This window comes from Cryptomeria japonica, unplaced genomic scaffold (assembly GCF_030272615.1).
Source record: "Cryptomeria japonica unplaced genomic scaffold, Sugi_1.0 HiC_scaffold_693, whole genome shotgun sequence".
NCBI classification, from domain to species: domain Eukaryota; kingdom Viridiplantae; phylum Streptophyta; class Pinopsida; order Cupressales; family Cupressaceae; genus Cryptomeria; species Cryptomeria japonica.
In genome coordinates, this window is record NW_026729481.1 from 44,712 (window position 1) to 57,500 (window position 12,789).

Genomic DNA, 12,789 nt, shown 5'->3' on the forward strand with positions numbered 1-12,789 from the left:
AGAAACATCACCGTGCACCTTGGCCAACGTGCGCGACTCGACCGAGCGCGCACTGGCCGAGGTGCACACCGATTTCACCTGGGTGCGCGCGCAGCACCTCGGGCGCACCGGGGTGCGCGCACAACGCCCGGGTTGCACCGTGGCCTGTGTGCTCGGGGCGCCTCGGGTGCGCGCTCGGTGTCGCCCCCGCGCGCGCGGTAGTGCGGGCAGCGCACCCCGGCCCGGCCCGGCCCCGACGAGAACGCAAACGGGCAAAAGGTTTATTCAAATAGCATTGCGACGCCCGGCGAAAAACTAAAAAAGGGTGCAACACCGGGACTTCCCGGGAGGTCACCCATCCCAGTACTACTCCGGCCCAAGCGCGCTTAACTGCGGAGTTCTGATGGGATCCGGTGCACTAACGCTGGTATGATCGCACCCGTTATGAGCTTGTCGCAGTGTGTACTTAGCAAACCGCGACCCACGTGCGAATCCACCCCGGCCACCCACCCCCGTCGAGGTGCACACCCTCCCTCGCGAAGTGCGCCCCGTTCGCCAAGTGTGAGCCCTGCCCGGGTGCGCGCACCTTGCTAGGGCGTCGGGTGTGCACCCGGCCCGGCCTACGTGCGTGCACCTGGAGGGGGCGTCGTGTGCGTGCAGTGTCCCGTCTGCAACGCGGTGCCCACACACCACCTCGGGCGCAACGACCTGCGCTCACATGTGGGCCGAGTGCACCTTGGTGCATGTTCGGGGCGCCTCGGGTGCACGCTCGATCTTGCCCCGGTGCACCAAGGCGCTCGGTTTGCCCCGGGTGCGCACTTGGTGCAAGGTGGGCACCCAAAATAGGGATCAAGCACCAAAACACAAGTTTCGGGATGCAAAATGGGACCCAAGGACCACAAATGCGTTCCAAGACCCATGATGGGTCCACGAGAACAAAAATGTGTTCCGAGACTTAATAAACAAATATTGGGTTTTAGGAGAAGAAACATGCTCTGATGCCCAAAACGAGAATCGACCCCGAAAAGGCCACAGGCCAAAAGTGGGATGCGAGACAAAAAAAAATGGGACCCGAGGACCAAAATTGGGTTCCCAGGTCGAAGACAGGGCAACCGGACAAGAAACGACCTCTAAGGCTCGAAATGAGTCCCGACGACTAAAACTTGACAAGAAGCACCCATCAGGCACCCAACTCGACACCCATGGGATGCCGACCCACCCGGGCTTCCACCTAGCACACCTTGGCACCCACCCACCCTCGCACCCAACCTCGCACCCAACTTAGCACCTTTGAACCCACATTGGCACTCACCCTGACCCTGGCACCTTGGAACCCACATTGGCACTCACCTTGACCCTGGCACCCACCTTTGCACTCACCTTGGGACCCACCCTGGCTCCCACCTCGGCACCCACCCAGACACCCACCTTGGTTCCTTGGCACCCACCTTGGATCCTTGGCACCCACCCCGACACCCACCTTGGCACGCAACTTGGCTACTTGCCACCCACCTTGGCTCCTTGACGCCCACCCCGACAACCACCCCGTGACCTACCCTGGCTAGGGTTGGTGCACACCCACCCTGGTGCCCACCTTGGCACCCACCCTATGACCCACCTTGGCACGCACCTTAGTACCCACCCCGTTACCCACCCTAGGACCCACCCCGTGACCCACCTTGGCCAGGGTGGGTGCACCCACCCTGGTGCCCACCTTGGCACCCACCCATCCTAGCACCCAGCCTGTGACCGGGCTTGGAACCCAACCTTGCACCCGCACCCGTCTTGGCCAGTGTGGGTGCGCACCCATCCTGGCACCCACGTTGTGACACACCCTTTAACCCACGCACCCTAGCACCCACGTTGGCACCCACCTTGGAACCCAACCTAGCAACTTGGCACCCACCCCGTGACCCACCTTGGCATCCACCATAGCAGTCGCCGACTTGGCACCCACCTCGGCACCCACCTTGACACTTGTGGACCCACCTTGCCACTCACCCTAGCATCGACCCATCCTAGCACCCACCCTGGCACCTTTGCACCCTAGCACTCACCCATCCTAGCACCTAACCTGTGACCCACCTTGACACTCACCCTCGCACCCACCTTGGAACCCAACCTAGCACCCACCCACCCTGACACCAACCCTAGCACCTACCCACCCTTGCACCCACCCTGTGACCCATCTTGGCACCCACCCATCCTACCACTCAACCTATCACCCACCTTCTCACCCACCTTGGCATCCACCTTAGCACCCACCCACACTGGCACCTTGGCACCCACCTCGGGCAAGGTGGGTGCACACCCACCCTGGCACCCAATTTAGAACCCACCGAGCATGTTACCCACCTTGGCACCCACATTGCAGCCCACCCTAGTACCCACCCTATGACCCACATTGGCATCCACACCCTAGCACCCAGGCACCTCGACACCCGCCTTGACACCCACCCTAGCACTGAACCTGTGACCCACCTTGGAACTCACCCTAGAACCCACCCACCCTGTGAACCACCTTGGCATCCACCTTAGCACCCACCCACCTTGGCACCCACTCTAGCACTCACCCATCCTAACACCCAACTTGTTACCCACCTTGGCACCCGCCCTCGCGTCCACCTTGAAACCCACCCTAGCACCCACCCACGCAGGAGCCCACCTTGGCACCCAACCTAACACCCACGCATCCTGGCACCCAACTTGTGACCCACCTTGGAACCCACCCTAGTACCCACCTTTGAACCCACTATATCACCAACCCACCTTGGCACCCACCCTATGACCCTCTTTGGAATCCACCCTAGCACGCACCCACCCTGGCACCCACCATGGAGCGCACCCTAGCACCCACCCACCTCGGCACGCACCTCAACACCCACCTTGGTGTGCGCACTGCGCCAACCTCTCAAAGACCCTATGTGGTGCGCTCCAAAGTGTACACCTTTGGTGCGCTCCAAGGTGCGCACCTTTGGTGCACACCGAGGTGCACACCAAAGTGTGCACCGAGGTGAGCACCAAAGTGCACTCCAGGGTGCACACCAAGGCGTGCACCTTTGGTGCGGTCAATGCAAACGAATTCGGAAGTTGGGGTCGATGTCCTAATCGCTGCTGCAGACTACACGTATGAGAATCGGACAAATAGCTTTATATAGGGGAGGTGTTGCGTTTGATGGGTCGACTCCCCTGGTTGTGTGCACTGCACCAACTTCAAAGACCCTGTCTTGTTTAAGAAGTCAAAAGTTGGGGTGGATGTCCTAATCATTGCTGCAGTCTACGCATGTATGAGAATCAGACAAATAGCTTATATAGGGGAGGTGTTGCATTCGGTGGGTTGACTCCCCTGGTTGTGCGCACTGCGCCAACCTCAAAGACCCCGCATAGCAGAAGAAGTCGGAAGTCGGATTTTGGTGAGCACCAAGGCGTGCACCTTTGGTGCGGTCAACGCAGACGAATTCAGAAGTTGGGGTGGATGTCCTAATCGTTGTTGCAGGCTACACATGTATGAGAATCAGACAAATAGCTTATATAGGGGAGGTGTTGGGTTTGATGGGTCAACTCCCTTGGTTGTGCGCATTACGCCAACCTCAAAGACCTTGTTTTCGTTAAGAAGTCAAAAGTTGGGGTCAATGTCCTAATGGCTCCTGCAGGCTACACATGTATGAGAATCGGACAAATAGCTTATATAGGGGAGGTGTTGGGTTTGATGGGTCGACTCCCCTGGTTGTGCGCATTACGTCAACCTCAAAGACCTTGTTTTCGTTAAGAAGTCAAAAGTTGGGGTCGATGTCCTAATTGCTCCTGTAGACTACACATGTATGAGAATCAGACAAATAGCTTATATAGGGGAGGTGTTGGGTTTGATGGGTTGACTCCCCTAGTTGTTCGCATTACACCAACCTCAAAGACCTTGTTTTCGTTTAGAAGCCGAAAGTTGGGGTCGATGTCCTAATTGCTCCTGCAGGCTACGCATGTATGAGAATCAGACAAATAGCTTATATAGGGGAGGTGTTGGGTTTGATGGGTCGACTCCCCTGGTTGTGCGCATTGCGCCAACCTCAAAGACCCTGCATTGCGGATGAAGTCGAAAGTCAGAGTTTGGTGTGCTACAAGGTGTGGTCGAAGGTGCTCACCTAGGTGTGCACCTTTGGAGCACAGGAAAAGTGCCCTCCAAAAGTGCGCACCTTTGGAGTGCACAAAAGTGCCCTCCAAAAGTGCGCACCTTTGGAGCGCAGAAGAAAGTGCCCTCCAAAAAGTGCCCTCCAAAAGTGCGCACCTTTGGAGCGCAGAAAAGTGCCCTCCAAAAAGTGCCCTCCAAAAGTGCGCACCTTTGGAGCGCAGAAAAGTGCCCTCCAAAAAGTGCCCTCCAAAAGTGCGCACCTTTGGAGCGCAGAAAAGTGCCCTCCAAAAAGTGCCCTCCAAAAGTGCGCACCTTTGGAGCGCAGAAAAGTGCCCTCCAAAAAGTGCCCTCCAAAAGTGCGCACCTTTGGAGCGCAGAAAAGTGCCCTCCAAAAAGTGCCCTCCAAAAGTGCGCACCTTTGGAGCGCAGAAAAGTGCCCTCCAAAAAGTGCCCTCCAAAAGTGCGCACCTTTGGAGCGCAGAAAAGTGCCCTCCAAAAAGTGCCCTCCAAAAGTGCGCACCTTTGGAGCGCAGAAAAGTGCCCTCCAAAAAGTGCCCTCCAAAAGTGCGCACCTTTGGAGCGCAGAAAAGTGCCCTCCAAAAAGTGCCCTCCAAAAGTGCGCACCTTTGGAGCGCAGAAAAGTGCCCTCCAAAAAGTGCCCTCCAAAAGTGCGCACCTTTGGAGCGCAGAAAAGTGCCCTCCAAAAGTGCGCACCTTTGGAGCGCACAAAAGTGCCCTCCAAAAGTGCGCACTTTTGGTGCGCACCAAGGCGCTGGTTCGGTCGTTGCAGGCGAGTTCGGAAGTTGGGGTCGATGTCCTGAGCGGAGGTGCAAACTACACAGGTGTCGGAATCGGACAAATAGCTTATATAGGGGAGGTGTATGCTTCGATGGGTCGACTCCCCAGGTTGAGCGCACCGCGCCAACCTCAAAGACCCTACGGTATGGATGAAGTCGGAAGTTGGGTCCGATGACCGATTCGATTAGTAGGTATGCTCATGAGGTCGGAATTTGGGTCCGATGACCTGCCATGTGCAGGAAGGCGAATGTTGACACTGTGCGTTGCAAGGTGCACACCAAGGCGCTGGTGCGGTCTTTTTAGTCGAGTTCGGAAGTTGGGGTCGATGTCCTGATCGGAGGTGCAAGCTACACAGGTGTGGGAATCGGACAAATAGCTTATATAGGGGAGGTGTATGCTTCGTTGGGTCGACTCCCCGGGTTGAGCGCACCGCGCCAACCTCAAAGACCCTACGGTATGGATGAAGTCGGAAGTTGGGTCCGATGACCGATTCGATATGTAGGCATACTCGCGAGGTCGGAATTTGGGTCCGATGACCTGCCACGTGCAGGAAGGCGAATGTTGGCACTGTGCGTTGCAAGGTGCGCACCAAGGCGCTGGTTCGGTCGTTGGAGGCGAGTTCGGAAGTTGGGGTCGATGTCTTGATCGGAGGTGCAAACTACACAGGTGTGGGAATCGGACAAATAGCTTATATAGGGGAGGTGTATGCTTCGTTGGGTCGACTCCCCGGGTTGAGCGCACCGCGCCAACCTCAAAGACCCTACGGTATGGATGAAGTCGGAAGTTGGGTCCGATGACCGATTCGATATGTAGGCATACTCGCGAGGTCGGAATTTGGGTCCGATGACCTGCCATGTGCAGGAAGGCGAATGTTGGGACTGTGCGTCGCAAGGTGCGCACCAAGGCGCTGGTGCCGTCGTTGCAGTCGAGTTCGGAAGTTGGGGTCGATGTCCTGGTCAGAGGTGCAAACTACACAGGTGTGGGAATCGGACAAATAGCTTATATAGGGGAGGTGTATGCTTCGATGGGTCGACTCCCTGGGTTGAGCGCACCGCGCCAACCTCAAAGACCCTACAGTATGGATGAAGTCGGAAGTTGGGTCCGATGACCGATTCGATACGTAGGCATATTGGCGAGGTCTGAATTTGTGTCCGATGACCTGCCATGCGCAGGAAGGCGGAATTTGGGTCCGATGACCGAGTTGATGGCGTGCCATGCGCAGAAAGGCGGAATTTGGGTCCGATGACCGAGTTGATGTTGATGGCCCGCCATGCACAGGAAGGCGGAATTTGGGTCCGATGACCGATTTGAAGGCGTGCCATACGCAAAAAGGCGGAGTTTGGGTCCGATGACCGAGTTGATATTGATGGCCCGCCATGCGCAGGAAGGCGGAATTTGGGTCCGATGACCTGACATACGCATGGAGTCCGACTCGGGGGCCGATGTTCGATTCGATGACTTGCATTGTGGGTAAAGTCGGAAGTTGTGGTCTTTGACCCGATTCGATGACCAGACTTCGGCTGCTTGAGAATCGGACAAATAACTTATATAGGGGAGGTAGTGTTCTCGAGCATCCTCCCCCCGTGCCCGTTTATGTCGATTGATGCTGGTGCTCGACTGGTTGGAGCGCTCGGATGCAAAAATCTTGCACCAGGATTTATCGATTGTGATGGACACGGCAAGTCTCCTGATTGCTATGCAGGAGCTCATCGTGAATCTCTATGCGGCCTTGGTATGGACTCGACCTGCGGAATGGTTCGGCAATGGTAGTCGCTCCAACACGTCCTTGCAATGGCCACAGAGGTGATTCGACTAGAGCTCCAGTCTAGCTTTTGGGTTGCTTGGCGGACTGGTATAGCCGCGATCGAGTTCCGGCCATGAACGTTTTAGATAGCTCTTGGGCTTTCTGGGACGGAAGTCGGAAGTTTGGGCTGTTGTCCGATTTGATGACCATTCTTCGGATGTGTGAGAATCGGACAAATAACTTATATAGGGGACTGTGTTGTCTCACGCAGCCCCCTCCGTGCCCCTCTATCTCGACCGATGTTGGTGCTTGAAAGGGTTGGGATCGCTCGGATTTATAAACGTGCACCACCATTTGTCGAGTGTGAGGGACGCGGCAGGTCTCCTAAATGCTATGCGGGCGCTCTCTGAGAATCTCTATCCGGCCTCGACACAGACTAGTCTTGCTGAATGGTTTGGCACTGGTAGTCGATCCAACACGTCGTTGTTGTGGCCGCCTAGGCGATTCGATTCGAGCCCCCGTCTAGCTTTTGGGTTGCTTGGCGGATTTTGCCCTATCCGCAAGTGAGCTCGGTCCCTAAACGTTCGAGAAACCCGATTGCTATGCGCCGACTCTCTTTCTTGCGAGCCTCCATCTAGCTTTTGGGTCTCTACGGAACGGAAGTCGGAATCTGGGACCGTTGTTTGATTCGACGAGGCAGACTACGGTTGTGCGAGAATCGGACAAATAACTTATATAGGGGAGGTGTTGACTGGAGCATTCTCCCCCGTGCCCCTCTAACTCGACCAATGCTGGCGCTCGAACGGTGGTAGCGCTCGGATTTTCATTGAGCGCCAGCATTGGTCGATTTAGAGGGGCATGCGAGATTCCCGAATGCTATGCGAGGGCTCTAACGGAAATGTCTATTGGTTTCGGTATGGATGCAATTGCGAGTGGTTCGGCAAAGGTAGTCGTTCCGATGCGTCCATGTCGTGGCCAAATCGATAATTCGATTTGAGCCCTCGTATAGCATTTGGGTCTCTCGATGTGATTCCGCATTCCAGTCCCTTTGGGCACTGCTTGAGCCGCATCCCAGGGGGTTCCCTTCCCAATAATCTGCCTCGCAACCCGATTGCTATGCGGTGAGGCTCCTCGGCCGCCTCGGAACTATCTGTGTATCAGACGCATCGCGGGATAAGGGGTTGGCAACGGTAGTCGCCCCAAGCGCGTCCGATGCTTGGACCATTCCGAGGCGGCCCTGAAGCCTCTTCCGTCTAGCCGTTGGGTCCTTCTCGCCGCATCCCTCGCCTCGCACCCCGATTGCTATGCGGTGAGGCTCCTCGGCCGCCTCGGAACTATCTGTGTATCGGACGCGTCGCGGGATAAGGGGTTGTCACTGGTAGTCGCCCCAAGCGCGTCCGATGCTTGGACCATTCCGAGGCGGCCCTGAAGCCTCTTCCGTCTAGCCGTTGGGTCCTTCTCGCCGCATCCCTCGCCTCGCACCCCGATTGCTATGCGGTGAGGCTCCTCGGCCGCCTCGGAACTATCTGTGTATCGGACGCGTCGCGGGATAAGGGGTTGTCATTGGTAGTCGCCCCAAGCGCGTCCGATGCTTGGACCATTCCGAGGCGGCCCTGAAGCCTCTTCCGTCTAGCCGTTGGGTCCTTCTCGCCGCATCCCTCGCCTCGCACCCCGATTGCTATGCGGTGAGGCTCCTCGGCCGCCTCGGAACTATCTGTGTATCGGACGCGTCGCGGGATAAGGGGTTGTCACTGGTAGTCGCCCCAAGCGCGTCCGATGCTTGGACCATTCCGAGGCGGCCCTGAAGCCTCTTCCGTCTAGCCGTTGGGTCCTTCTCGCCGCATCCCTCGCCTCGCACCCCGATTGCTATGCGGTGAGGCTCCTCGGCCGCCTCGGAACTATCTGTGTATCGGACGCGTCGCGGGATAAGGGGTTGTCACTGGTAGTCGCCCCAAGCGCGTTCGATGCTTGGACCATTCCGAGGCGGCCCTGAAGCCTCTTCCGTCTAGCCGTTGGGTCCTTCTCGCCGCATCCCTCGCCTCGCACCCCGATTGCTATGCGGTGAGGCTCCTCGGCCGCCTTGGAACTATCTGTGTATCGGACGCGTCGCGGGATAAGGGGTTGTCACTGGTAGTCGCCCCAAGCGCGTCCGATGCTTGGACCATTCCGAGGCGGACCCGAAGCCTCTTCCGTCTAGCCGTTGGGTCCTTCTCGCCGCATCCTTCGCCTCGCACCCCGATTGCTATGCGGTGAGGCTCCTCGGCCGCCTCGGAACTATCTGTGTATCGGACGCGTCGCGGGATAAGGGGTTGTCACTGGTAGTCGCCCCAAGCGCGTCCGATGCTTGGACCATTCCGAGGCGGACCCGAAGCCTCTTCCGTCTAGCCGTTGGGTCCTTCTCGCCGCATCCCTCGCCTCGCACCCCGATTGCTATGCGGTGAGGCTCCTCGGCCGCCTTGGAACTATCTGTGTATCGGACGCGTCGCGGGATAAGGGGTTGTCACTGGTAGTCGCCCCAAGCGCGTCCGATGCTTGGACCATTCCGAGGCGGACCCGAAGCCTCTTCCGTCTAGCCGTTGGGTCCTTCTCGCCGCATCCCTCGCCTCGCACCCCGATTGCTATGCGGTGAGGCTCCTCGGCCGCCTTGGAACTATCTGTGTATCGGACGCGTCGCGGGATAAGGGGTTGTCACTGGTAGTCGCCCCAAGCGCGTCCGATGCTTGGACCATTCCGAGGCGGACCCGAAGCCTCTTCCGTCTAGCCGTTGGGTCCTTCTCGCCGCATCCCTCGCCTCGCACCCCGATTGCTATGCGGTGAGGCTCCTCGGCCGCCTTGGAACTATCTGTGTATCGGACGCGTCGCGGGATAAGGGGTTGTCACTGGTAGTCGCCCCAAGCGCGTCCGATGCTTGGACCATTCCGAGGCGGCCCCGAAGCCTCTTCCGTGTAGCCGTTGGGTCGTTCTCGCCGCATCCCTCGCCTCGCACCCCGATTGCTATGCGGTGAGGCTCCTCGGCCGCCTTGGAACTATCTGTGTATCGGACGCGTCGTGGGATAAGGGGTTGTCACTGGTAGTCGCCCCAAGCGCGTCCGATGCTTGGACCATTCCGAGGCGGCCCCGAAGCCTCTTCCGTGTAGCCGTTGGGTCCTTCTCGCCGCATCCCTCGCCTCGCACCCCGATTGCTATGCGGTGAGGCTCCTCGGCCGCCTTGGAACTATCTGTGTATCGGACGCGTCGCGGGATAAGGGGTTGTCACTGGTAGTCGCCCCAAGCGCGTCCGATGCTTGGACCATTCCGAGGCGGACCTGAAGCCTCTTCCCTCTAGCCGTTGGGGCTTTCTCGCCGCATCCCTCGCCTCGCACCCTGATTGCTATGCTGTGAGGCTCCTCGGCCGCCTTGGAACTATCTGTGTATCGGACGCATCGCGGGATAAGGGGTTGGCAGTGGTAGTCGCCCCAAGCGCATCCGATGCTTGGACCATTCCGAGGCGGCCCTGCAGCCTCTTCCGTCTAGCCGTTGGGGCCATCTCGCCGCATCCCCCACCTCGCACCACGATTGCTATGCGGTGAGGCTCCTTGGCCGCCTCGGAACTATCTGTGTATCGGACGCATCGCGGGATAAGGGGTTGTCACTGGTAGTCGCCCCAAGCGCGTCCGATGCTTGGACTATTCCGAGGCGGCCCTGCAGCCTCTTCCGTCTAGCCGTTGGGGCCATCTCGCTGCATCCCCCACCTCCTCGGCCGCCTCGGAACTATCTGTGTATCGGACGCATCGCGGGATAAGGGGTTGGCAGTGGTAGTCGCCCCAAGCGCGTCCGATGCTTGGACTATTCCGAGGCAGCCCTGCAGCCTCTTCCGTCTAGCCTTTGGGGCCATCTCGCCGCATCCCTCGCCTCGCACCCCGATTGCTATGCGGTGAGGCTCCTCGGCCGCCTGGGAACTATCTTCGTATCGGACGCATCGCGGGATAAGGGGTTGTCACTGGTAGTCGCCCCAAGCGCGTCCGATGCTTGGACTATTCCGAGGCGGCCCTGTGGCCTCTTCCGTCTAGCCGTTGGGGCCATCTCGCCGCATCCCCCACCTCGCACCCCGATTGCTATGCGGTGAGGCTCTTCGGCCGCCTTGGAACTATCTTCGTATCGGACGCATCGCGGGATAAGGGGTTGTCACTGGTAGTGGCCCCAAGCGCGTCCGATGCTTGGACTATTCCGAGGCGGCCCTGCAGCCTCTTCCGTCTAGCCGTTGGGGCCATCTCGCCGCATCCCCCACCTCGCACCCCGATTGCTATGCGGTGAGGCTCCTCGGCCGCCTTGGAACTATCTTCGTATCGGACGCATCGCGGGATAAGGGGTTGTCACTGGTAGTCGCCCCAAGCGCGTCCGATGCTTGGACTATTCCGACGCGGCCCTGTGGCCTCTTCCGTCTAGCCGTTGGGGCCATCTCGCCGCATCCCCCACCTCGCACCCCGATTGCTATGCGGTGAGGCTCCTCGGCCGCCTTGGAACCATCTTCGTATCGGACGCATCGCGGGATAGGGGGCTGTCACTGGTAGTCGCCCCAAGCGTGTCCGATGCTTGGACCATTCCTAGGCGGCCCTGAAGCCTCTTCCGTCTAGCCGTTGGGGCCTTCCCGCCCCATCCCTCGCCTCGCACCCCCGATTGCTATGCGGTGAGGCTCCTCGGCCGCCTTGGAACCATCTGTGTATCGGACGCATCGCGGGATAAGGGGTTGGCACTGGCAGTCGCCCCAAGCGCGTCCGATGCTTGGACCATTCCGAGGTGGCCCTGAAGCCTCTTCCGTCTAGCCGTTGGGGCCTTCCCGCCCCATCCCTCGCCTCGCACCCCGATTGATATGCGGTGAGGCTCCTCGGCCGCCTTGGAACTATCTGTGTATCGGACGCATCGCGGGATAAGGGGTTGGCACTGGTAGTCGTCCCAATCGCATCCGATGCTTGGACCATTCCGAGGCGGCCCTGCAGCCTCTTCCGTTTAGCCGTCGGGGCCTTCCCGCCGCATCCCTCGCCTCGCATCCCGATTCCTATGCGGTGAGTCTTCTCGGCCGCCGCGGAACTATACCTGTTATTGCTACTGCATCCTTCGGCTGGTAACCTCCTCTGCCGCCTTGGAACGTTCTCTTTGTCGGACGCGTCGCGGGATAAGGGGTTGGCACTGGTAGTCGCCCCAAGCGCGCCCGATGCATAGACCGCTCCGAGTCGACCTTGCTTTCAGCCTCTCACATGCATAGACCTCTCTGAGTCGACCCTGCAGCCTCTCACGTTTAGCCTTTGGAATCTCGCCTCACAACATGATTGCTATCCTTGATGCATCCCTTGCCTCGAGCCCTGATTGCTTTCTTGGCTGCATCCCTCCTCTCCTCACAGCCCGGTTGTCATCACTGCTTCATCCGTCGCTTCATGCATTCTGGCTGCTGGGCCCTTCCCACCGCACACCTCGATTGCTATCTCTTCTGCATCACACACCCCGATTGCTATCTCTGCTACATCCCTCGGCTCTCACTTCTGCATCCTTCGCCTCACACCTCGATTGCTATCAATGCTGCATCCGTAACCTCACACCCCGATTGCTATGCGGGGAGGCTCCTTGGCCGCCTTGGAAATTTCTGTGTGTCGGACGCACCGCGGGATAAGGGGTTGGCACTGGTAGTCGCCCCAAGTGCGCCCGATTCTTAGACCGCTTCGAGGTGACCTCGTAGCCTCTTTCGTCCAGGCTTCCTGCCTTCAACGCCCTTTTTACACCTCGATTGCTATGCGCGGGCTCGTTGGCGTCTATCACCTCTCTGCGAAGAGTGGCACGATGATTGTTGGGGTAAATCGTAGCAGTCCGATCTCTGGCCTTGGGCCATTGTGAGGGCTGATCGATTTCCTGTGCGCATCTCGTGTTCGCCCAGTAACAGACTCGACGACTTGTAATCGGTCTTGTTCCCGATTGTTCCTGGAGGTAGTCTTCGGAACTCTTGGATTTGACCTGTCACTCGAACTGTCCTCTTCCGAGGATGCTTGTGTGTGTGTGCTTGTGCCATTTCCTTGGCGGTATTAACGAGATATTAAAGAGCGGAGTGAGCGCCTCGCCCAGCTATGTTTGGGGCTCTCACTCCCTTACCCGGTGTGCGACCGCTTTGCACGTAGGT

At 58.6% G+C, this 12,789-nt stretch overlaps 1 non-coding gene across 1 annotated transcript; it reads right to left on the minus strand.

Moving 5' to 3' along the window:
• Positions 1-301: 301 nt before the first annotated feature.
• LOC131872630 (5S ribosomal RNA) lies at positions 302-420 on the minus strand. Its single transcript, XR_009370749.1, has one exon. It is a non-coding gene; the product is annotated as a 5S ribosomal RNA (ribosomal RNA).
• Positions 421-12,789: the final 12,369 nt, after the last annotated feature.